Source organism: Erpetoichthys calabaricus, chromosome 18 (assembly GCF_900747795.2).
Source record: "Erpetoichthys calabaricus chromosome 18, fErpCal1.3, whole genome shotgun sequence".
Lineage (NCBI taxonomy): Eukaryota > Metazoa > Chordata > Cladistia > Polypteriformes > Polypteridae > Erpetoichthys > Erpetoichthys calabaricus.
In genome coordinates this window covers 75,544,562-75,567,690 of record NC_041411.2, presented here as the reverse complement: position 1 = coordinate 75,567,690, position 23,129 = coordinate 75,544,562, and the positions used below count along the sequence as shown (strand labels likewise).

Below are 23,129 nucleotides of genomic sequence, written 5' to 3'. Positions count from 1 at the left end.
CCTCCTCCTGCTAAAAGGAGGGGACCCCGTTTTAAAAAAAAAAAAAAAAAAAAAAATTTTGTGGAGGCTGCCCGCACAGCGGACGAAGACACACGTTTATTGTGGCACGCAGTCCTGCGCCAACGTCCCAGAAAACGCTCGCCAAAGACCACGCTTGACGGACGTTTAGCAGTATGGGGAAGAAGAAGGGCAAACGCGCCCCTAAGATAGCGACGCCTCTGCCCAACGTCGTCTTTCCGGACGCACGGGTTAACAGCTCAGCAGAAGAGGCCACCCAGCAGCAGTATGCTCAAGAAGACGGGAACCGGGAGGTAAGTCTCGCGTGTGACGGCGATACGCTTGGCGGGGCTTACCCTGTTGTCTCCTGGTCTTGCTTTTTAGCAGGAGACTGCCCGAATCCGCGTCTGTGGCCGAAGCACGCCAACCCCTGGAGTAATGGCGAGACGGAGACGGAAGACGAGGAAGAATCGCTACTGGTTGCAGAAGGGCTGCGGGGCGGAAGCTGCCCGGAAGACTCTTCCCCAATCGAGTCCGCTCATAGGGTGGAGGGAGCGTCGAAAGACCGGACGTTCCTCCCAGCGACAAGCACAGGATTGGACGGGGTCTGTTGTATACCCGCCGGTGAAGACTTGAAGGCGGGACCAACGAACGTCAATCCTGAAACGCTCAAAGACCCAACGGAGCATGCGCAGGGGCTCCACGGCTCCCAGCCGGTAGGTGAGTGCAGAGAAGGCATGAATTCACCGCCGGCTGATGTTAGTGAATTGTTGTTGGCTGTATGGGACTTGGAGAAAGTCTTTCGTCCTATACGGCCTCTTCTACAGATGCTGAGTGAGGTAAAGGGCGTAATTAAGACACTGGAAGAGACTGCGGACGCGCCCCTGAGAACCGTACTGAGATGGTTGAGGCGGCGCGACGTGGGATTCTCCTGCCAGTCCGATGTCGGGGTACAGGTAAGTGATACTGGTACCAAATATAATAATGGAAACCCTAGCGAAAAGGACCCGGATGTAACGGAAGGGATCCAAGTAGCAAGGGTTCCGACAGTAGATCAGGGGACGAGTACTGAGCCTGCAGTACGAGCAGAGACGCGGGGGCGGTGCCGGCTTGTTTGTGTTGGTACCCAGACCACCCCGCGCAAGGAAACTGCGGCGCTCATAACCCGTTCGAGAGGTGTGCAAACAGCACAGGGTCCCTCTTTGTCCCATAAGGGGATCCAGGCTGTTACAGCACCCCAGAGGAACGGGAGGCCCTGGAGGAAAACGGAAGGGTCTCCCAGGGCGAAACAAGACCACGAGAGCTCGCGTGCGGTGAGAGAGCTCTCTCCAAGGCAGTGGAGAGTTGCCCCAAGCCAAGCTGAAGAGATACAGGCACGGGCGTTCCCGTCCTGTTTTCAGACCTGGAGGGCACCGGAAAGACGAGGGGTGCGCCGGTGTTACATCTGCCATGGAGTCGGGCATCTGTGGAGACGTTGTCCCTATGCCTTGAGCAGAGATGCCGTTAGGCGGCGTCGGGACGACGTCTCCGCGTCTGTTTCTTATTTTACAGGTCTGGACCGTGGAAGATGGTATTCCGGGACCCCGCCTTGGGACATTTCTATCCCTCGCGGGACGGGCCGCTTTGCCAGATGGGCTTCAGCTGGTGAGGGGGCACTGTCACGGATGAGCAGGGACACTGCCCGGCCGGGACGCCTGGATAGTCCCCAAGTTGGACAATACTTCTCCTCGGCCACGGGAGGGCAGCCGCCCGGGCCTAATTTGGGGCCACAGGAATGGAGCCAGGATACTCACCACTGTGAGAAGACGTGGCCACTGCCAGGGGGCGCCCGGACAGTTAGGGAGTCCTGGATGGCAGCACTTCCGCCACACCAGGAAGTGCTGCCGGAAGTAATCCCAAAGGCACCCGGTGTACTTCCAGGTGCTCTCCTGACACTTCCGCCACACCAGGAAGGGATGTCATGGGGAGCACCTGGGGCTCATCCGGGTCGTAATAAAAGGGGCCGCCTCCCTCCACTAAGAGAGCCAGAGTTGGGAGGAAGAAGACAAAGCTTGTGAGGAGGGCGAGAGGAGGTCGAAGGTGAAAGAGAAGAAGAAGAAGAAGAGACAGAGAAGAAAAGAAGAAGAGAGAAAGAGAGAGAAGGTTGAAGGTGAGAAGAGAAGAAAAGAGAGAGAAGAAGAGAGGGTTGGTGAAGGAAGGCATTGTGGTGCTGTAGGAAAATAAAGAAGTGTGTTTTGGACATTCTGGTGTCTGTCTGTCTGTGTCTGGGGGTATGCTTTCCACAATATATATAAATATATATATATGTATGTGTGTGTGTGCGTGTGTGTGTGTATATATATATGTATATATTATATATACACCGTATATACTCGAGCATAAGCCGACCCGAATATAAGCTGGGGTACCTAATTTTACCTACAAAAACTGGAAAAACTTATTGACTCGAGTATAAGCCTAGGGTGGGAAATGCAGCAGCTACTGGTAAGTTTCAATAATCAAAATAAACACCAGTAAAATTACTGTACATTAATTGAGGCATCAGTAGGTTAAATGTTTTTGAGTATTTATTTCAAAGAAAAACAGTAAACTAGCTCTGTAAGTGGAGAAGAGGGTCAACAAAAACAATATGGTATCTCTCTCACTTGCATGTGTGTGCGCGTTGGTCTCTCTTGCATGCGCGTGTGTGTGTGTGTCTCTCTCCCGCGCATGTATGTGTCTCTCTCCTGTGTGCTCTCTCTGTACACTCCAGCTTTCTGTCAGGTTGGCAGGGGCAGCAGGACCGGACTTGAATATAAGCCGAGGGCGCCGTTTTTCAGCACATTTTGGGAGCTGAAAAACTTGGCTTATATTCGAGTATATACGGTATATACATATATATATATATATATATATATATGTGTGTGTATATGTGTGTGTATATATATATATATATATATATATATATATATATACAGTATGTGTGTGCATATACATACACACACACATATACACACATATATATCTATATACACACACAGTTTTAATGTGTAGTCAAAATCCCTGCCACTTGCTAAGCAGACCCCATGTAAAAGAGGCTCTGGGATGGTGGTCTAAAGTAAAGGCGCTACATTGTAGACCTGTGATTATATCAAAGTTGAACACATTTCTTCTAACAGTGAGTGCTGCATTACAGAATTCAAAGTTGGCCAAAAAAACGTGAATTCTCCGGACAGATGCACAATGCCATCCTCCTCAAGACACTTCCCCACCTCACGTACCCTCAAGCTTTGTTGTGCTTGGCACATTCCCCCCCATCCCAAGAGTAATGCGCAGAGACCTAATTAATCAACTTAGCTGGGCAGCAGTAGCTCCGTCACATGGCCTGGCTGACGATGCCGTCCTTGCAGGTGCCATCTGGCTTGAGCTGCCAGGTCTCGGGAGGACAGCAGCTTATTTCTTTACATGTCCAACACTGCTGATCCGACAGACTTAAATGCTGACACCCCCCCCCCCCGCCCCATCCTCCACCCGTTTCCACACCTCCCACGCCTCAATGTCACAAAAGTGACGGCATCACCAAGGTGATCCTGAGCTGGCAGTTTCTCCTCTTGGTCATGTCGCTGCTTGTGCCAAGATGACCACTAAAGCCGTTGTCAAATTAGACGACTTTTTCCGGCAATTTTCCATCGTTGCCTTCATTCACATAATCATAGCCAGTGAGAAGGCGGCTGGTGCTACGCTCCCATGATTGCCTAAGGTGACGTGCCCAACTAGTCTATGACTGGCACGATTTCTCATTAGATGAAGGGACAGTCTGTGTATGCAGGAGACCAACCAATGCACATCCGGAAGTAAAATGCACAGAATGTAATCGACAAGTAATTAGGAACCTCACAAATAGAAGAGAAGGCCATCTGTCTGATGTCTTGTGTTTTATGTACTAAAACTTATTGGTTAAAATAAAAAAAACTTTGAAACTGAAGAAGAACGCACCACAGCTATTAACTTTTCGTAACACAATGTCTGTACAGCTCCGGCTCCATCAGGCAGCACGGGCACTGAGAATCTCGTCTGTCTGATGTCTCATATCTGACATACCATAACAGAATCGAAAAAAGAAGTAAAGGGCACTCACTGCACAGCTGTTAATCCTTCATAGCATTCTGAGACAGTCGCATGATGTGACGTCGGCTTAGTTCTTCACTCGTTCAGAGGCGGCTACAGAGTTTTCTCAGCCCTCCTTTGAGGTCACACTTCAGGATGTCCACCGCAGCTGCCATCTAGTGGCACCAAAGAGCACCAAAGCACAGAAGCCTGTCTGCCCATCTCCAGCACACTGCAGAACCCACACATTGGTATATGCAATAAATACGGAGAACGTCATAATACCTTCTGTCTGTCGTTTCACTTCTTTGGGTTTAATTGATTTTATTTATCCATCCTTATTTAATTTGCATAAACTCCCAGCCCAGCCCAGCACAATCAATGATTGTTGGCATAGGTGCACAGTCTACAGCAACATTTCCTAATTTGTGAGTTCTGGCATTGCAGGTGGGCCAACCCAAAGACGACTACTCTGGCGATCTTTATAAATTCACAGCAACAGCATCACAGATAGAAGGTGGCCAGTCTTGGGTGAATTCCTCGACCCTCGCTCTGACTAACGTGCTCGACTCGGCAAGAAGAAGAAGCGCTCTAACTTTTGGCCAATGCATGAGATGAACCCCTGATCATGCTTGACTGAACCCCCTACCCCAATCCCCCATGGATTGAAAATACCCTGGCATGGGAAAAACTGGGAAGACATTTCAAATCTTGGGAAACAACAGTCTAAGGGCTTCTTCAGATCAAATGAGAGAGTTCTGCAAATTTTGGCAGAAGTTGATCAAGCGGTGTGGATTTGTATACAGGACATACACACACACAGACTTTACATATTAGACTAGTTACATTACAGGGAATACAATAAAGTTTTAAATATTTGTTATCTCTTGCCTTATGTGTACCCTTAGCATACGTCCTACACCTTTCTTCTGTATTGTTATTTATGCCCGAGTCCTTCAGGTAGGATTCTGTGAACTGTAAGTTATCTACACTAAGCCAACTTATTTAGTGGTGTCTGTGTGCATTGTACATCATTTATATCAATTTCAAACCAATTTGAACTCAATTCCTTTAAAAAACCTTCCTTATACCATCACACATTTCTTTCTGTGCTTAAATCAATTCTACATTCTGCACACTGATCGTTAGATCCTGTCATCTGTAGTCCTGTGATGGAGTATCCCTCCAAAGGCTTTATGAATATCCAGATACTGAATATCGTAAAGCGCACCACAGTCGAAAGCTTCATAAAACACAAGTCTGCCATCTTTATCCACACTGCTGGCTCTCGGTCTTATCTTCTGTAATCACTTCCATCCATTAGCTGGCCTATTGTTCCTGGTGTCAGCCTGACCGTTCATTTAAAAATGTTGCTGATTTTCTTCCGAAAAACAAAATTTCTTTAGCATTGCCTGAAGATTCCGGTGTGTAACTGAGTGGCGAGAACCAATGAAAAATACAAATGTTCTTCCTTGTGTGTTTCATTTTAGCTTTTTCTGCTCTTATTAGACTTCTTTTACCCCTTGACCATTCTTTAATCTTGAAAAAACTTTTCAGCTATCCTTTATGTTTTTGAAAATACTAAATTCATTTTAATGTATTCTTGAAAAGACAAACATAACTTAAAAATCCAGCATGCTGTATATAATTACAAAAACTCACAGCACAATGCCAAAACGAAAAGCAAAATCTGATGTGTGCACAGAAACAATTAGATAGATTCTACAACAAAGCACTTGGCATAGTCAGCAGGATTTCACAATGGACAGGTGGAGAGTAATGGTGGAGTTGCCGATAGATAGATAGATAGATAGAGTAGTTGGCAGGATTAGATAGATAGATAGATAGATAGATAGATAGATAGATAGATAGATAGATAGATAGATAGATAGAGTAGTTGGCAGGATTAGATAGCGTAGTTGGCAGGATTAGATAGATAGCGTAGTTGGCAGGATTGGATAGCATAGTTGGCAGGATTGGATAGCGTAGTTGGCAGGATTGGATAGATAGATAGATAGATAGATAGATAGATAGATAGATAGATAGATAGATAGATAGATAGATAGATAGATAGATAGATAGATAGATAGATAGATAGATAGATAATCTTTGGCGCTCTACACAGGTGTGAGTGACTGAGAGTGAATGCAGTGTGTCACACTTTTTCATTCTTAGAACAGAGGAAGAAAACTAAGTGGAACCGTGATGTCACTTCCACCATCCTGCCAGAAGTCCCACCCTTTCTGTTCCTGCCAGTGTTTAAGACCAACATGGACCGGATGTTGGCATTTAGTATTGAACCAGCATCCCAGTGTGACGAAACTATGGCTCTGGAAGCACTGAAATCCAGCCGAGGAGGCCGCTATGAAAACTCTACGGTCTTATGTATCGTTTCCTCTTTCATTGGTGCACCTCGCTGTTTAACAGGTTCCAGTGCAACTGCTTAAGTGAAACTCTGTAAAGCAGGCAGATCATTTCCTTCTGAAGCTAAGCCTTCACCAAGCAGAAATATTCCATTTTGCCATCTACCATGTTTCAAAGATGGCCAGGAGAAAAGTAAAGAGTTTGGAAAAAGCCATACACCTTCAACTCCATGGATCAAAACTGTGAGTTTAGGAAAAGGATGGACAGACGTGTAGACAGACAGGTGCACGTTAGGAGTCGGCTCCTATCTACAAGCATGTCTCTCAGCTAACCTCGCCAGTCACATGAGACATCTTGTATCATGCTTGTTATTGTCTCTGTCACCATGGCAACCTATAAATGCCACCAGTGTGCCAGCTTCACACACAGCCGTGCAGAGGTCACATCAGCCTAAACGCTGATTTGATTTAAACAATGATGACGAGGCTTGTGAAAGCAGTGCTATAAATATATATTCAATCTGTAATGACTGCCCACACATATTACTTGTAGCAACAGTTCAGAGTTTGTGTTCTTCTTCAGAGATATCGCATCCTCCACTGGGGGCTGCTAAGAAACACACTCTGCACGCAGACTTGCATAAAGAAACGAGGTGTCTGCTCATTAACCAATGTCACGAAACTCTCCATTAAAACATTCTAGCACAACGGGTGCAGAACCGTACAAAGCATTCACGTCAACACCAGCAGACGCTGCCCCAGATGTGCGTATGATGGTAACGGGCAGCTCCATAGTAATGGACACGTCCTGCATAGGCTATGGCACTCACAACTTTATACAAGATAAGCAGGATACCACACTGGACAGATGGACGGATGCCCAGAGTTTGATAATCCTGGTGTTTCTTACTAATGCGATCAAATAAATGGTGTGTGAAATGCTTTTTGGGCGGGATGGGTTTATTTTATTTCTTTTCAAAGGTTGCAAATCTGTTTATTGCTGATAAAGTTCCACCTCAAACTGATCAGTTGAGCTTTTAAGAGCGCCTTTCTACGACTGAGTGAGGACACCCGTTTAGCTGGCAGATGAAGGTCCATAGAGTTGTACAAATTCAGACAATTCTTCATTTTTTCAGGCCTGCATGTGCCAGGAGGTGACCATATGCCAATTGGCGGGAAGCTAGAAAGATGACATTCTCAATCAGTAAAAAATGTTCAAGCTGCTGGAGTGTGATCCACTCATGTAAGGGTACCAGAACTGTGCCAAGGTGGACACGAGGACATCCTCTTACTTTCCATCACATTTAAAGATTATTTAGAGAAGTCAACCCATTATATTAGCCTGGGGGAAGATGACATAAAATGGGTGCATTTATAGAATTCTAAAAAGGTTTTAGTATCAGTCAGTCACTAGGAGCACGTACCGATAGCTCGTTGCTGCACCCACCAGACAATGAACCACCTGGACTGGGACCCCAGTGCAGCGAGTGACAATTCAGCACCACATTGGAACAGTATGAGGTTTCCACCTTAATAAAAAGAGAAGTGTGTCCGTGTATCTGTGCGTGCATCTGTTTGCAATGGCTTGGTTATTCCAATAGATGGTGCGTCACAAACATTTGAAATAATTAAATACATCTGTTGGAATGACAAATGCAATGCATATGTCTCTGTCATGTGCCATTTAGTATGGGATTCATAAAAGCAGTGATAATGCCTGTGATGTTCCATATGTTGAAACCACCAATAAAATACATTTTATTACTGCAAATGTTTGTGATGTGCCATCTGTTGGAATGACAAAAGCAAGCATTTTACTACGACAATGACTGTGATGTGTCACCTGTTGGAACAACAGACATAGTAACTGGATGGACACATAGATATGAAGACACTTATACTTTTATTAAGGAGGACTAGCTGTGCTACCAGTCTAAGACAAGTTAATTTCTACTGTACATAATCAATGCAGACCTCAGTGTTAATGTTTGCAGTGCACCATTTATTGGAATATATTATGTAATGCATGTAGTAATAAAATGCCATTTGGTATGGGATTTGTAAAAGTAGTGTTAATGCTTGTGATATGGCATCTATTGGAATGATAAATGTGATGAATTTTATTACTACAAATGCTTGTGATGTGCCATCTGTTGGAATGAACAATTTTAATATATACAGTATATTTCTGTTATATGACATTTGGTATGGCATTTGTAAAAGCAGTGTTAATGTTTGTAATGCTCCAACTGTTGGAATGACTAATTTAATGCATATGTCTCTATTATATGCTATTTGGTGCATACTGCTTGTCTGTGTTATATGTCATTTGGTATGGCGTTCGTTAAAGCAGTGTTAATGTTTGTAATGCTCCAACTGTTGGAATGACTAATTTAATGCATATGTCCCTATCATATGCCATTTGGTGCATACTGCATGTCTGTGTTATATGTCATTTGGTATGGCGTTTGTTAAAGCAGTGTTAATGTTTGTAATGCTCCAACTGTTGGAATGACTAATTTAATGCATATGTCTCTGTAATATGCCATTTGGTGCATACTGTATGTTTGTGTTATATGTCATTTGGTATTGCATTTGTAAAAGCAGTGTTAATGTTTGCAATTTTCCATCTGTTGGAATGACTAATTGGAATGATTAGTTTAATGCACATGTCTCTATAATATGACATTTGGTGCATACTGTATGTCTGTGTTATATGTCATTTGGTATGACATTTGTAAAAGCAGTGTTAATGTATGTAATGCTCCAACTGTTGGAATGACTAATTTAATGCATATGTCTCTGTTATATACTATTTGGTATGGGATGTGAAAAATCAGTGGTAATGTCTGTAATGCGTCATCTGTTGAAATGACAGATGCAGTGCAATTTATTACTGAGATGCACCACTTGTTGGAATGACAGAAACATAGCAATAGGATGGACACACACATGCACAGCCACTTGTCCTTCTATTAAGGTGGATTATTGAATGAAGTGTTTGGTCAAAATTATGTGACGTCTTCGAATACAACTGTAAAGTGAAATTTTCAACTGGGATACTCGCATCTCACAGTACTTGAACACACAACAAAACAGAGCCCAGAATGGTGAGTGGAAAAACACTCTTACAGACCCAGACTGTAATATTTTTTAGTCTCTTGCGCCCTGCTCAGCTTGTTGCCTTCACAACCTACACCAGGAAAAGTGGAAGGCAAATGAACAGAGGATTATAATGTCACGCTCAGCCTTATCTGCACGCGCACATGTACATGCCTACTTGAGCACTATATAATCTATGGTAATTACACCACATTTACATTATTTAGCCGAAGCTTTTATCCAAAGCGACTCACACTTGATTAGAACGTATAGAATACGTGTCGCTTGGCAGGTCTGTTTCTTGCTTCTTTGTGTTTCCACTGTGTTGGCACACTTCTCTCAGATCCCCGATGCTAATTAAGACCAAAGAAAGCCCAGCGTAGTGATCTGAAGAACGGCAATTAGCGCCGCGTGTCTCGCTGCTGCTGCAGATGCTTCTGTGCGGCTTACCAAGAGCTGAAACCCCCAGTTTTTGTTTTCTATCCCCCCCTTGAAAACGGCAAAGTGCCAACGTCTTTTTTTTTTTTTTTTTTTTTTTAAGTTCACCAGATATGCTGACTGGCGCTTTCTCTGTGTATTTTACCGGCCACTAATCTCCAGTATGTGGCCAAGCATGCGGTTACCAGGGATTTGGCGGATCTTCCTTCCTCCAAGCTGATTGTACTTAAATTAACGAGACGCGGTGGACTGGCGCTCTGTCGAGGGCCGACACTGCCAGGATAGACATCGACCCTTACAACCCCGAAACTGGAGTCTGTTTTCAGCATGGTGGTCTTGCCGCAGCAGGGACCTGCGCTCAGCTCCTGGCCGGGTGATGATCCACCTTCAGTTTTCACTTTCCTTAAAGTGCCTTTGTTGGGTGATGAGGAGAATCTAAATTGGCTCAGTGGGTGAGCAAAAAACGAGTGATCTGTATACTGCGTTGTCATACCCATGCATGTATAGCACCTCCTAATCGGTGTCATATAGTGCCTTTCATTCATCCGAGTATTGTAAGGGGGGGCGACTCACACGCTGCTGCACACAAGACAATGACAAGACCCTTCAAAGCTCTGAAGAGGTAAGAACTTGACCCACCCAGCCTGGGTTTGCAAGGTCATTAACTTCTCCTGTGGAGGATGAAGCATTTGAGGCTCTCTGTTGTCACTGGCGGGGACACCCTGCTGTGTGTTCTTATTATCATTATTTGTTATTTGGCGGACGCCTTTACCCAACATTTCAAAGACAGTTTCTTTCTTCTTTTCCATTCGGATCACAGGCAGCTGAAGGGTCTTCCCCACGGTCACACAGTGCCAGCAGAAGGATTTGAACCCACAACCTCAGAGTTTGAAATCCAAAGCCTTAACCACTCAGGTTGGGGAGCAGGCACTGGTACAGCGCCCACCATATGATGAAACAGCTGAGGATCCTTGCTGGTAACCCCCCCAAGGCAGAAACGTGGTCCGATCCCACCCTCTGGAAATGACCCTCTATCTGCTGCAGCCAGGTGTTACATGGACAACCCCTTGGCCTGGTCCAGCCACTCCTCAATGGAGGGTCCTGTGAGCTGGATCACCCTCGGGTTGATCACGCCACATGGTCGCAGTGCCGTACCTGACGCTCCCTCACACGATGTTCCTCATTCGGGACCCCACGAGCAACACAAAGTCAAACCAGCGATACTCAAGGATTCTCCGAAGAGACACAGAAGTCCAGTGTTCATCTCAGGTCACTGGATAGCGGCCATGTCTCACAAACAGGAAGCAGCAGGACTATAAAGATTTGGACCTTCATCCTTTTGCATAGATATCGGGAGCGCCACACACCCCTTTCCAGAGACTTCATGACCCCCCCATGCTCTACTGACTTCATAGGAAGACGTGAATGTCACTGCCGAGGTAAGTAAACCTCTCAATGACGAGGTCGACACTCTCTCCGCAGACAGACACACTGCTGATGGCCGTGCCCAAGAGGTCAATAAAGGCCTGGATGTTGGTTTTTATCAGGACCCTCGCAGGCCAGGACCCTCAGACTCTCGAGAGTCCCGGTCAGAGCCTCCATTGGCTTCCCTAACCACTGCTGCCATATTATTATTATTTAGCAGATGCCTTTATCCAAGGTGGCTTACAAAGCAAGGTACAACACATTTAAGTGAACAGAAGGAGAAATCATCAAAAACAACAGAGAACATGAAAAAGACGAGCCAGAGGGAGCCCTACTGCTACTAAATAATTAAGGCTGCAACAAGACGAAGATGTAAATCAAATCCCAAACTCATTATCAAGGACAATAGCATCAGTCTTGGAGAAGAGGAACCAAGCAGTGCCAAAATATTTACCAAAACGGCACGTCTTCAAAAGACACCGAAACATGAGGTAGTTCAGATAGCCAAAGGGAGGCCATTCCACGGCTTGGGAGCAAAGATGATAGAAGCTCTGTCCAGTTTGGGCACATCACCAGACGGGCAGAGGACATCCTGAAGGGACACATGGAGAGGTCAAAGACTGGAAGCAGAGCAGAACCAGTCAGAGAGTTTTGAACCGGACCCTGTCTGAACAGAATGTCTGGCCAGATGTCTGCGGTCAAGTCTTGAAACTCTGCCTCAACTAAAACAACAATTGATTTCTTGTATGGCCCAAAATCACACCAGGAACGCCTCAATGGGCTTTAGCTCTCTTTTCTTGACATCCCCTCAGCCTTGATTCTTAGAAAAATCAAGACCCTTGTAGGGGAAAAAATGGACGATGACAGAGCTCCCCTCGCAGACGCTCTCTAAATCTGAGAAGCCTTTCAACATAAGAAACATAAGAACTTGGACAAACGAGAGGAGACCATTCAGCCCATCAAGCCTGTTTGTTTAGCTAATAGCTAAGCTGTCCTGATATCTCATCCAGATTCTTCTTAAAGGTTGTCGAGGTTGCTACTTCTACTCCATGGCTCTGTAGTTTGTTCCAGAGTTTCAAAACTCTCTGTGTAAAGAAGTGCTTCCTGGCTTCAGTTTTAAACGCACTTCTCCTTCATTTCCACTGATATCCTCGAGAACCCCATTCACCCTAAAGCTGAATGTTGCTGGATCCACTTGATCAGCGCCTTGAGGATATTAAAGACCCGGATGAGGTCCGCACTCGGTCTCGTCTGCTCGAGACTAAACAGCTTTAACTCTCAGAGGGTGTCACAGTAGGACATGTCCTCATGTCCCTGGCCTCTGCACAGCTTCACGTGACATAGTATATAGACTTAAATTCAACACTTTTTATGATATCACCTAAGATTGTATTTGCGTGACGCATTGTGCCCTTCCATCATTTGTTTTCTGACAAACTGTCATTTCTTTTGCCTTATGTATTGAATGGGGTACTGGGGTGGTCTCCAACACTTTATATTGTCCACACGTATTTTCCTACATTACTCATACTTAGTTAAGGCTGCAGCCCTGACTGAGTCCGAGTACGATCAGTTAGCACCTGTTAGGGGTTTAGCAGGCACCTCGCCCTGTAATGGCACCGGCTTCTTGTTGTGGGATGAAGATAAAACAGGAATGGACCGTCATCACCGGACCGACTGGCCAAAATTCAAATTAATTAATGGACAGACACTGCTTTATGTGAATCACTTTCAAACTGCTTTGTTTTCCTGTTTGTTTAAACAAATCTGTGTCTTGGTAAATGAATATGAAAGGCACTATATAATAGATAGATAGATAGATAGATGATAGATAGATAGATAGATAGATAGATAGATAGATAGATAGATAGATAGATAGATAGATAGATAGATAGATAGCGTAGTTGGCAGGATTAGATAGCGTAGTTGGCAGGATTGGATAGATAGATAGATAGATAGATAGATAGATAGATAGATAGATAGATAGATAGATAGATAGATAGATAGATAGATGAAGAATGTGGTTAGACATACAAACATGTAAGGGGCTATATTATAGATAGAAGGAAAGGAAGAGGAAGACAGATAAACAGATTGATAGACATGTATGAAACTATCTATTACAGTATAAATGATTACATGTGTGTCCATCTATCTTCTTCTTCATCATTATTATATATCATTATATATCAATTATATACAGTAGTTCTGTACATGTATCTACACATGTCTATTTATCTATGTTAATAGGCAGACAGATATAGAGGCCTGTAAGGAACTATATGAGAGATGGACAGAAAGACAAATAAGGAACAATTGATAAATAAATAATTAAAAAATAGATAATTTTACTCTTAGTGTAGTCGGCAGGATAGATAGATAGATAGATAGATAGATAGATAGATAGATAGATAGATAGATAGATAGATAGATAGATAGATAGATAGGTAAGTATCTATCTATCTATCTATCTATGTAATAGACATGCAGTGAGACAAGCTAATTAATAAAATGTTGCTTTCAACTGATGTACAGTTAGACCTTGCTGTAGTTGCTAGTTTCTAACGAGTCTTTAATATTTATATATATATATATATATATATATATATATACAGTACACACACCATACAGTATTTGTCCCTCTAGAAGACCCCAACCAGTCTTTGAATGTATTGATTTGTTGCTTAATAGATTTCCTGTTACAGTCTCCAAACAGCTACACAAACAGACAGGCAGATTCACTCCAGCGTATTCCAGTGTATTTCTACGGCTGTTCAGAATGCCGCACTTTTAGATATGCTGAAGTGTGAAGTGAGAAGAAAAAAAAAAAACAAAACAAAACAAAACCCTGAGCTCAGCAGAAATAGACAAATCTGGATTTTTTTTTTTATTCGTTTTAAAGAGCCCCCCTTGTGAATTGCGCATTGAGACTTTGCTAATCTACACGCTCCACATGTGGTCCATTGTCCTCTCATTTTTCTGCTTGAGCACTTCAGCACACAGGACTTGTGTCAGGCCAGCCCAACACCTCACTAATGGGGCATTTGTGTTTAATAAATACAGGACCAGAAAAATGGCTACAAACTCCCCCTCCTTCCCCCCCCAACCCCCTCTCCCAAAAAAAAAAAAAAAAAGAACTGACGACTGCTTAATAAATCCAACCTCTGCTAGGCCACACAGTCAAACTAATTAAAAGAAAAATGTGCAATGGGCCGGACCCTGAGGAGAAAATGGACAAACCTTTGCTCTTGTCCCCTTCTTGCTTATATTGCCCCATTTTTGATGAAAGTGCCAAACTGGTTCTTGAGAGCGATGCCTTAGGGGAACCATTTAGGGCTCCCAGAAGAACCATTAACATGAAGGTTCCAGAAATAACCTTAACTTCTTTTAGATCTGTTCCGTAAACAGCCATGATTAGATGATAAACGGATTTGTGAAATACCAACAGGCTCGTGATTTCTGGAGGACTCTCGCTGCACACGGTCACGCAGGCTAAATTCAGACTTTCTTAATCTGTTTGTGTCCTGCTGGGTAGCCCACCAGACATTAAAGATGTCTGTGTTATCCGCATATTAGGAAACTTTTCAAAGTCCAAATAACCAACTTCATATGGAAAGATCCCTTCAGAGAATGATACGTTTCTTTGCCAAGCAATGGGATCTACGAGGAGCCACCAAGCCCAGTAAAGTGCCAGGGTAGTACCAGGATCCTTAAGAGCGTATCTAACGATGTACTGTACTTCCAACAGTCCAGACTGTCAACTTCATTCTGTCCCTAACTCCCCGTGTGACCCCCTTAATCTGCTGGGACTGCCATCTAACGACATACAGACAACTGCCCTCTAATGAGCATTGAAGCGTGTGCCAGAACTGTGTTCACTATAGAAAGGCGCTATATAAAAACAATCACCAGAAAGCAAAACGAATACGTACCTTATAACAGGGCTTCTTACTCATTTCTGTGCTGTGACCCAATCTTACCATTCTGAGTGTCTTCGAGACCCATTCCTAGTTAAATGCCTGAATGATCAAAGTTGGGGGGGCAGACCCCCCCCCCCTTGGATAATCATGGACAAGCATCAGAGCGTTAAATCGAGGACGATCGTCAAAGCAATGTCGATCAACCTGCGGCGACCCACCACGACCCTCTTCACAAACCATCTGCGACACAATACCATTAAATACAACAGTGACTGGCGACACAACGGCGGCCCCCTGACCCACCCTCTAAGATTTCTTTCAGTCAGTAGTAATAGAATAAAATAATAAATAAAAAAAGCAAACAACAGTCCATGCCCCTCAAATAACGGGGACACGATTAGAATTCCACTCTTCGCAGTGGTGGCCTTTTTCCGAGTTAAATCGGCTCCGATGTGTGTGTTCACCCTTTGACGGACTGCTGCTGTTCCTGCCCTGCACCCAATGCATGCTGGGATGGGCTTCAGCTGCCTCGCCACCCTGATTAAGAGAAATAGTTTTACAAGATGGATGGATGGATGGATGAATGGACTGAAACGTCTGCTTTTGGCTGCCTCTAATGGAACCCACAGCTTGTTGTTTTCACTTTGCGGTTAATCTGAAAGGGGGCTGCAGGTAATGATCTGAGAGCGGAAGTGGGCTTGTGTGTCCGAAGTGAACGTTAGCAGAATGGATACCTGTGGTCACCTCAGTCACTAAATAAGGGGGTAAGGGGAGGGCTTCGCTTCTACTTGGTCACACCCTGCTTCCAAAACGTGACCCCGCTTTGAATCATCTACGAGATTACAAACATCCAACCCGTGCGAAGCCCATTTGGGGTTGGCGTCTCATCTCGAGTGTGATCTGGATCGGCGCCCCGGAGTGCCACAGAAAATGCACTGACTTCTCGAACCCCTTGTCAAATTACAGGCAAACACAAAAGGTCCCTTAAGAAGGAGCGATCGCGATCACCTCTTATGAACTCCATAGCAGCATTTTAAAGTTGCGCAGGCCGGTTAAACACCCGACTTAAGTCTGCCAACGGGGCATGTCAGGTGGCAATTTGTCCTACTCTGGCCTTCCGCTCGTAAATTCACTTAACTGATCGCGTTTACACCGTCGTCCACAATGCCTGTCTAAAAAACAAATTCTCAGCACAAAGACACCTGAAGATTTGTGGTTTAGTTCTCCAAAGATTTATTTAGAGTAGCTACCTTGAATTAACCAATCAGAGGCAGGGGATGATTAGGGGGCCGGAATGACCAAGAAATAACTAACCGGTCAAAGCTGGCTGGTACAAGCAAATGTGTTGAGGTCTTCCACCTTGGCTCTGTCATACTCAGTGGTCTCCAGTGTGTGGATGCACAGCGCAACAAATCTCAGAGCATCATAAGAGGTGGTCTCCGTCCAACCCCTCTCAAGTGGCTACCCATGCCAGCTAATGTAGCACCCAGGCTTTTTAACAAAATACAAGAAGCAAGACTGTTCACCGATATATGGTGACATCATCCAACATCTGAGACTCTGTCACCTAGGGAAGTTACTGTTGCAGACACATGGAAAAAGCGATGGGAGGAAGACCCTCCTGTAAACTCTTTCCTGGTCAGCGTGCCAGGTTTTGACCTTCCCTATTTGGACTGGGCCCATGCTGATCTGCTACCAAACAGGGGTTGGCAGATGTGCTGCACGCCGACATAGATGGGGATATGGTGACCACCTGCTCTGTTCCTGTGGACAACAGCAAATCGTCAATGACTGTACCATCCTAAAGTTCCGCAGTGGTCTTGCCATGCTTCATACTGCCTCAGCATCTGCAATTGACTGGTTGCGATGAGATAAAATAAACAACATGACCAAGCCATGGTGGGCAACTTGGCTAGGACATCAGGATACACCCTACTCTTTACTGGTGATGCCCAGGGATCTTTTATGACCACCGAGAGTCAAGCCCTCAGTTTTATGTCTCATTTGAAGGATGGCAGCACACTGTCTGCCATCACAGCACTGGCGCATTGGGATCCTCACAAACAGCACAGAGTAGGTGCCCCCTGCTGGCCCCACCAACACCTCTTCCAGCAGCAACCCAAAATTTGACCTCTCAATGGTCTCCCATCCAAATATTGGCTGGTCCCAAACATCCATAGCTTCAGGTGGATGACCTGGTCTGAAGTCCCTGTGGTATGACTACTGCAATACTTAACTATATAGCGACTTGACAGTGAGCAGCAATCTAAAGTGCTTTACAGGCTCTCCACATTTCTACATCTTGAATGCTTTCGGGTGAGGTGACCAGGCATGAGTGCTGACTGGCAATCCGGTGCTTTACAAGCCAATGCCTTACTGGTTGGGCCATGCTGGCTGTCCATGGAAGTTGGGGACGAGCCATCGTTTGGGATTTTGCCGTTAAGGTGTCATTCAGACTCGCAGGGCCATCTTAACAGAGTCATAGGCCTCCGGGCAAAGTAGTGTGGCGCGGCCCCTGTTTTGAGAGCGAAACAGAAACATACGTAGGCATCAGAAACACGGTGGGCCCCTATGGTGCTGGGGGCCCCGGCCAGTGCCCATTGTGCCCGTACGTTAAGACGGCCCTGTGTCAGAGCACATCTTAATACATAATTCGCCAGTCTCCTCACTCACTCATCTCACTCACGTCCGTCCAAAGCCGAATGCGCAGTCACCTTCTGCGCGGCTGCCCGAAAAACCTTACGAGACCGACATCACGGCAGGCGGTGGATTTACGGCCGCGAAAATTCAAAGAGAAAGGCGACTTCGATTAAAGATCTAGAGGCCTGAAAGGCGATTTCGACTACAGCTCAAGGCCTAATTACGCATTCATTCAATACACCTATATCAGGTTTGTGGTGCTTATACTTATTACTATTCCACTCGTGCCCGTTTCATCTTACGTTAGCGAAACGGGCTCTTTGTCTAGTATATCATAAAAATGGTGGCACTATTCTGGGCTATGTGGGTCCCTGTAGAGCCATTGCTTGACAAAGAGTCGTATCGATCTGGGAAGGGAGGGTCTTTGCATATGAAAAGTTCTTCAGGCTTTGAAAAGTGCTACCGATTGTTTTATAGCGCCTTTACGCTATACTGTATAGATGATTTCATACTTATTCCTACAGAGTTACAGAGTGACTTGAAGCTAAGGAGGGTTAGCGTTAATTGAACGACTGATTGATTGATGAACATATAAAGAGAAACAACCAAAGGCGGCGGGCGGGAGAGTGTTTGTTTTATTACATTTACATTTCTTTGCTTAGCAGATGCTTTCATCCAAAGCGACTTACAAAAGAAGTCAACATAATTGAGTAAACATCGGTTTGGGAGGGGGGGGGGGGGCGTTTGGGGATCAAATGTTACAGGAGAAAAGTGACAAAAGTGATCACCGTTAAGTGAGGCGCTCAGAACAAATCACGAGCGAGTTACAATTCCTACGTTATGAAAATCGAGCACATTAGATGGAAGTTCACCAAACAAGAGGGTCTTCAAACACTTCTGAAACACATTGAGGAAGTCAGAAGTTCGAAAGGAGGTGGGAAGCTCGTTCTGCCAGCCAGGAGTTACACAAGAAAGAGTCTGGATTGAGATTTGATGCCACACCTGATCAGCAGTAGATGTGAATGGTCGAGAAGGGGCAGAGGAACTCACAAGTGTCTCCATATGAACGGGGTTCCCTTGAAGGCAAACACCAAGCTGCTACAGGGAGCAAATTTAGTGATCTGAAAAGAGGAGTGACCTGTGCCCACCTTGGCTCTTTGAACACCAGACGTGCTCCTGCATCTCGAATCGTTTTCTCGTCCTACCTAGGCTTTGTATAACAGATATATTGAAGATTGTGTTGGTGCAGCTCCAGACGTGCTACAGGAATTCACTGATCTTACAGATTTCCATCCATCTCCAGGTGGAGTGGTGGTTCTGAGGTAGGGATCTGCACTGGTAATCGGAAAGTTGCCGGTTCAAATCCCGTAAACGCCAAAAGTGACTCTACTCCATTGGGCTCTTGAGCAAGACCCTTAACCTGCATATGCTCCGTCCTGGACACACTGCTGACGTTAATCTGCAAACAGGTTCTCCAACCTGCAGGGAAACATCTGGGAGTTGGTGGGAGAATTGGCACTCCAGCCACCATAAAAAACACACTGTTCCATTCCATCTGAACTGGTGTGGTGCTGAAGTGCCACCCGTCGCATGGCTGCACTTGGGTCCTAATCTGGGACCTGGAGTTGGCTTTTCATGTGGTGGGTGCCGCGATGTGATGTATCAGCGCCTGCTCCTTACCTCCTCATCCATCTCACAGTTTCACAGTTGACGTTTCCACCACAACTCTGCTATTATTAGTTAGCAGTCTTTCCATCAGCTGTCTATGACATGCCAACTGACTCACACAGTTACCTTCTCTACAGCTCCTTCCATTCTAAAAACTCTCCACCTCTTTCACACTTCCTTAGTTTCCATCATGTGATGAGGTTGACTTCTGTAACAAAGCACTCAGAATGACGAGTTTCTTCATTGACAGGGAACACCCTTGTCATATTGTAGACAGGGACCTTGATCAAGCCAGGAGTAGACCTCGCCACATGCACTCTAAGAGGATGGTCCTCCAGTTCCACCGTAATACTGTTTCTATCTCACAGGTCACCAAACAAAACTGCCCCATTTTGCAGACAGATCCTTCCACAGGAGTCTTTTTATCTCCCACAAACCTTCCTCGATCTCCTTCCATTGACCACCTAACCTACACAAACTATTTATCTGCAGCTCACTTTACAGAGGAAAGACACACTCCTCACCAGCAACCTTAATAATAATAATAATGCAATTTATGTATATAGCGCCTTTCCCATGCTCAAGGCGCTTAAGTTTAAGCTGTAACCGGAGCCACCTTGTTTCTGGTCCCTCTGATACATTTCCATATTAAACAACGGGTTTCTTGCCAGTCTAAAAAATCTTATCGACTGCAATTCTTGTAGGAAGTGTCCAGGGGGACGGCTAGCAGACCGTTTCAGGGAGGACGCTCAAGGCATGAAGATCAACAACCTCACAAAGCCTACCATAGATCACTTCATCTGATCGTAGCCACACGGATTTCTCCGTTTGTGTTCTTTCACAGCGCTTTAAAGACACTTTTCAAAGAGAATCCGAAGATATTTAGCTCCTTCTCAGACTGGGATGGGGTTGGTCAAAGATCACTTCATGTCTTAATGACTGGTTAACTTTTTAAATGACTTCCTACATATCCTCTCACCTTTTGTCTGCCCTATGTTCCCTCTTTCTCCTCTTATTCATTTACCTGCTTTTTACTTTTTAGTTGCACACCTGATGAGGGCTATGCAGCCAAAACATTTAACCTTCTTTCCTCTTCAGCTTGGAAATCACCTTTTGCCCCAATGAAATTGCACATTTCTGCTAACGAGTAAGAATGCACCATAGTTATCTAGTAATTCCGTCTTTTTTCACCTATTACAATACTGGCGCGTCGGTACAGTCCAGCGATCGAATTGTCCCACACGGCAGAATAATTAGACATGACGGACACTTCTAGCATAATTTGATGGTCAGATGGGGGTGAAGGCCTTCAATAAAGAACAGCTGCGAATTGGATACTATTGTGCCCCCCCCCCCAACCAAACCCCAAATGACACAATGCAGCGACACTTTTCTTTGTGTGCTTCTTCTTGGCCGACGCCTTTTGTTTGGGGTTTTCTTAAGACTCCTTGTCTCCTCGCATTCCTCCATGTGAATAGGCGAATCGAGACATCTGCCAGAGTGGCCGCACATTCGAATGCAAATCAGAGATTAGCGGCTCCCCGGCACGGGCACGCGCGCTCCCGGAGCCGGACTCACACCAGCGGGAGCGCGTACGGCTGTCCATCAGCTGCACCCGCATCACAAAAAAGAAAAAAGGAGGAAAAAAAGTTTCAAACAGCGGGATTGGTCGAATGTATAGAAATTGGTGGGCAGTAGGCACTATAACTACTATTAAAAATAAAAACGACCCCAAAACATGCGTTTTTAAATTAACATGAGAACTCGTAGCGCAGGTTGGGCGGAGCTTTAAAACTAACACCAAGTGTGTCGAGTCGGTAAATACGAAAACAAATAAACTTTTCTCATAAATCACGTCGTCTGCTAAAGTTCTCTAAAGCCATTACACTTCGTGTCTCACGACAAGGACACTCAAGTGCTTCTGCGACAAGTTCTCATTAAAGAAGCTGCTACCGATATGGAAAGGAAGAGATTCGGGTCGGGACCGGTCTCATTTGCCCCGTTCTCTGTGCAGATCCTAAGAACTACAAGCGGCAAATGCGACTATCGGGATAACAAAAGTAAACCGTTAAATGCGCCATCGCCACCGCGTGCACCTCGGAGAGCGACGCGTCCGCAGCGGCTCGCACGCGTCACCCGCCAGAGGTATCATTGGATCATCCGCGCTGGAGAGAATTGTAGCGTCTTGCCCTCTGGCTTTACTGCAGCGGGTCACTCAAGTGTACTGTCTCCTTGCTTGTTTGCCTGCCTTGTCGATGGAAAGAAATCACCCGATCTCACCCACCCAAATGTGCACAAGCTGCCAGGCACTCACCTATCGTGGGGCTGATCCGTCTTGCCAGGTGCATCACTCTTGAACATTGCGTCGGGCGGGCGGGCGCACGCACGGATCGATCTGTATGCCAGTCCAGCCACACTGAAGACAAGTAACCAAAAAGATCGCCACCCCTTCTTGCTTTGGCTGCCGTTGTATCCACAAGGCGTGTGTCCTACGCGTCCCGCCGCGACTGCCTCACTCTTGCCGATAACACCGCACCTCCTCTCTGCATTGTGCTACCACAGTACAGACGAGCGACTGGAGCACCTGGTGCGGCCGGACGCGTCAGCTGATCCGCAGCCTCGGGATTGGCTGTCGGCAGCTGCCTGTCACTCGAGCACCATCTGTCAGGGCAGGCGGAGTAGGGGAGAGGAACAAAGGATAAAAAAGGAGCTCAATGGGCAGAGCAAAGGAGACGGAGCGAGCGCTATTCACTTGTGGGAACACCTCGAGCGAGGGCACACTGCCTCCTTTTCTTCTTTGTTTCATTTCGGAGCCATGCGAAGCCATAGAGTCACGGAAACCTGTTTGGGGACGCCGAGATCACTGCTGTGAACCAATCAGCGCTTGTTTATATAGCGCCATCCCCATGCGCCGGCGCTTTATTGAACAAACGAGACTAAAATATGGTACCTCACGGACTTTAACTCGCGAGTTATCCAACATCACAAATACAGCACAAGTTAATACATTATATAGCGTACTGAACATCGCGCTCTGTCTCTAGATTACATTGCAGCATTGTTTTCATAGTAGTAATTTATTCATATTAATATTTGCAATTTATGTAGCAGAATTCTCAAACTCAATTTTAAACGTATGGACAAACTAGGTCATATTTTATTTCATATAGCGTCAGCCCTGGATTAACCATTAAGTAAAATAAGTACGTGTTTAGGGCACCGAGGCAAGTGGGCACCGCTGAGTTTTTACCCGAACCTATTAACTCTTTCCCTGCCTTACCTGACTTTTTATTGAACTTTTTGCAATTGCCCTTATCTGCCGTGTTCGACTTTAATCCGCATCGTTAAAAAGCGTTTGTCTTCGTCACGGTGAGTGACTTAAGCTTTAAACTTTGTTTGACGATACTTTTAAACCAGTGACGTTTCGGGAGGTGGCGGGGCCGGTTTTGTTCAGAAGACCCTGATCTCTTCTTCCCACCCCATGATTTTG

At 45.4% G+C, this 23,129-nt stretch overlaps 1 protein-coding gene across 1 annotated transcript in view; it reads right to left on the bottom strand.

Moving 5' to 3' along the window:
• The window catches only part of lrrn1 (leucine rich repeat neuronal 1), a 40,095-nt gene extending 17,842 nt beyond the window's left edge, over window positions 1-22,253 (bottom strand). Inside the window, exon 1 of the mRNA XM_028825142.2 lies at window positions 21,954-22,253. The gene's annotated coding sequence lies outside the window, so the exon portion shown is untranslated. The remainder of the gene's footprint in view (window positions 1-21,953) is intronic.
• Between the last annotated feature and the right edge of the window lie 876 nt (window positions 22,254-23,129).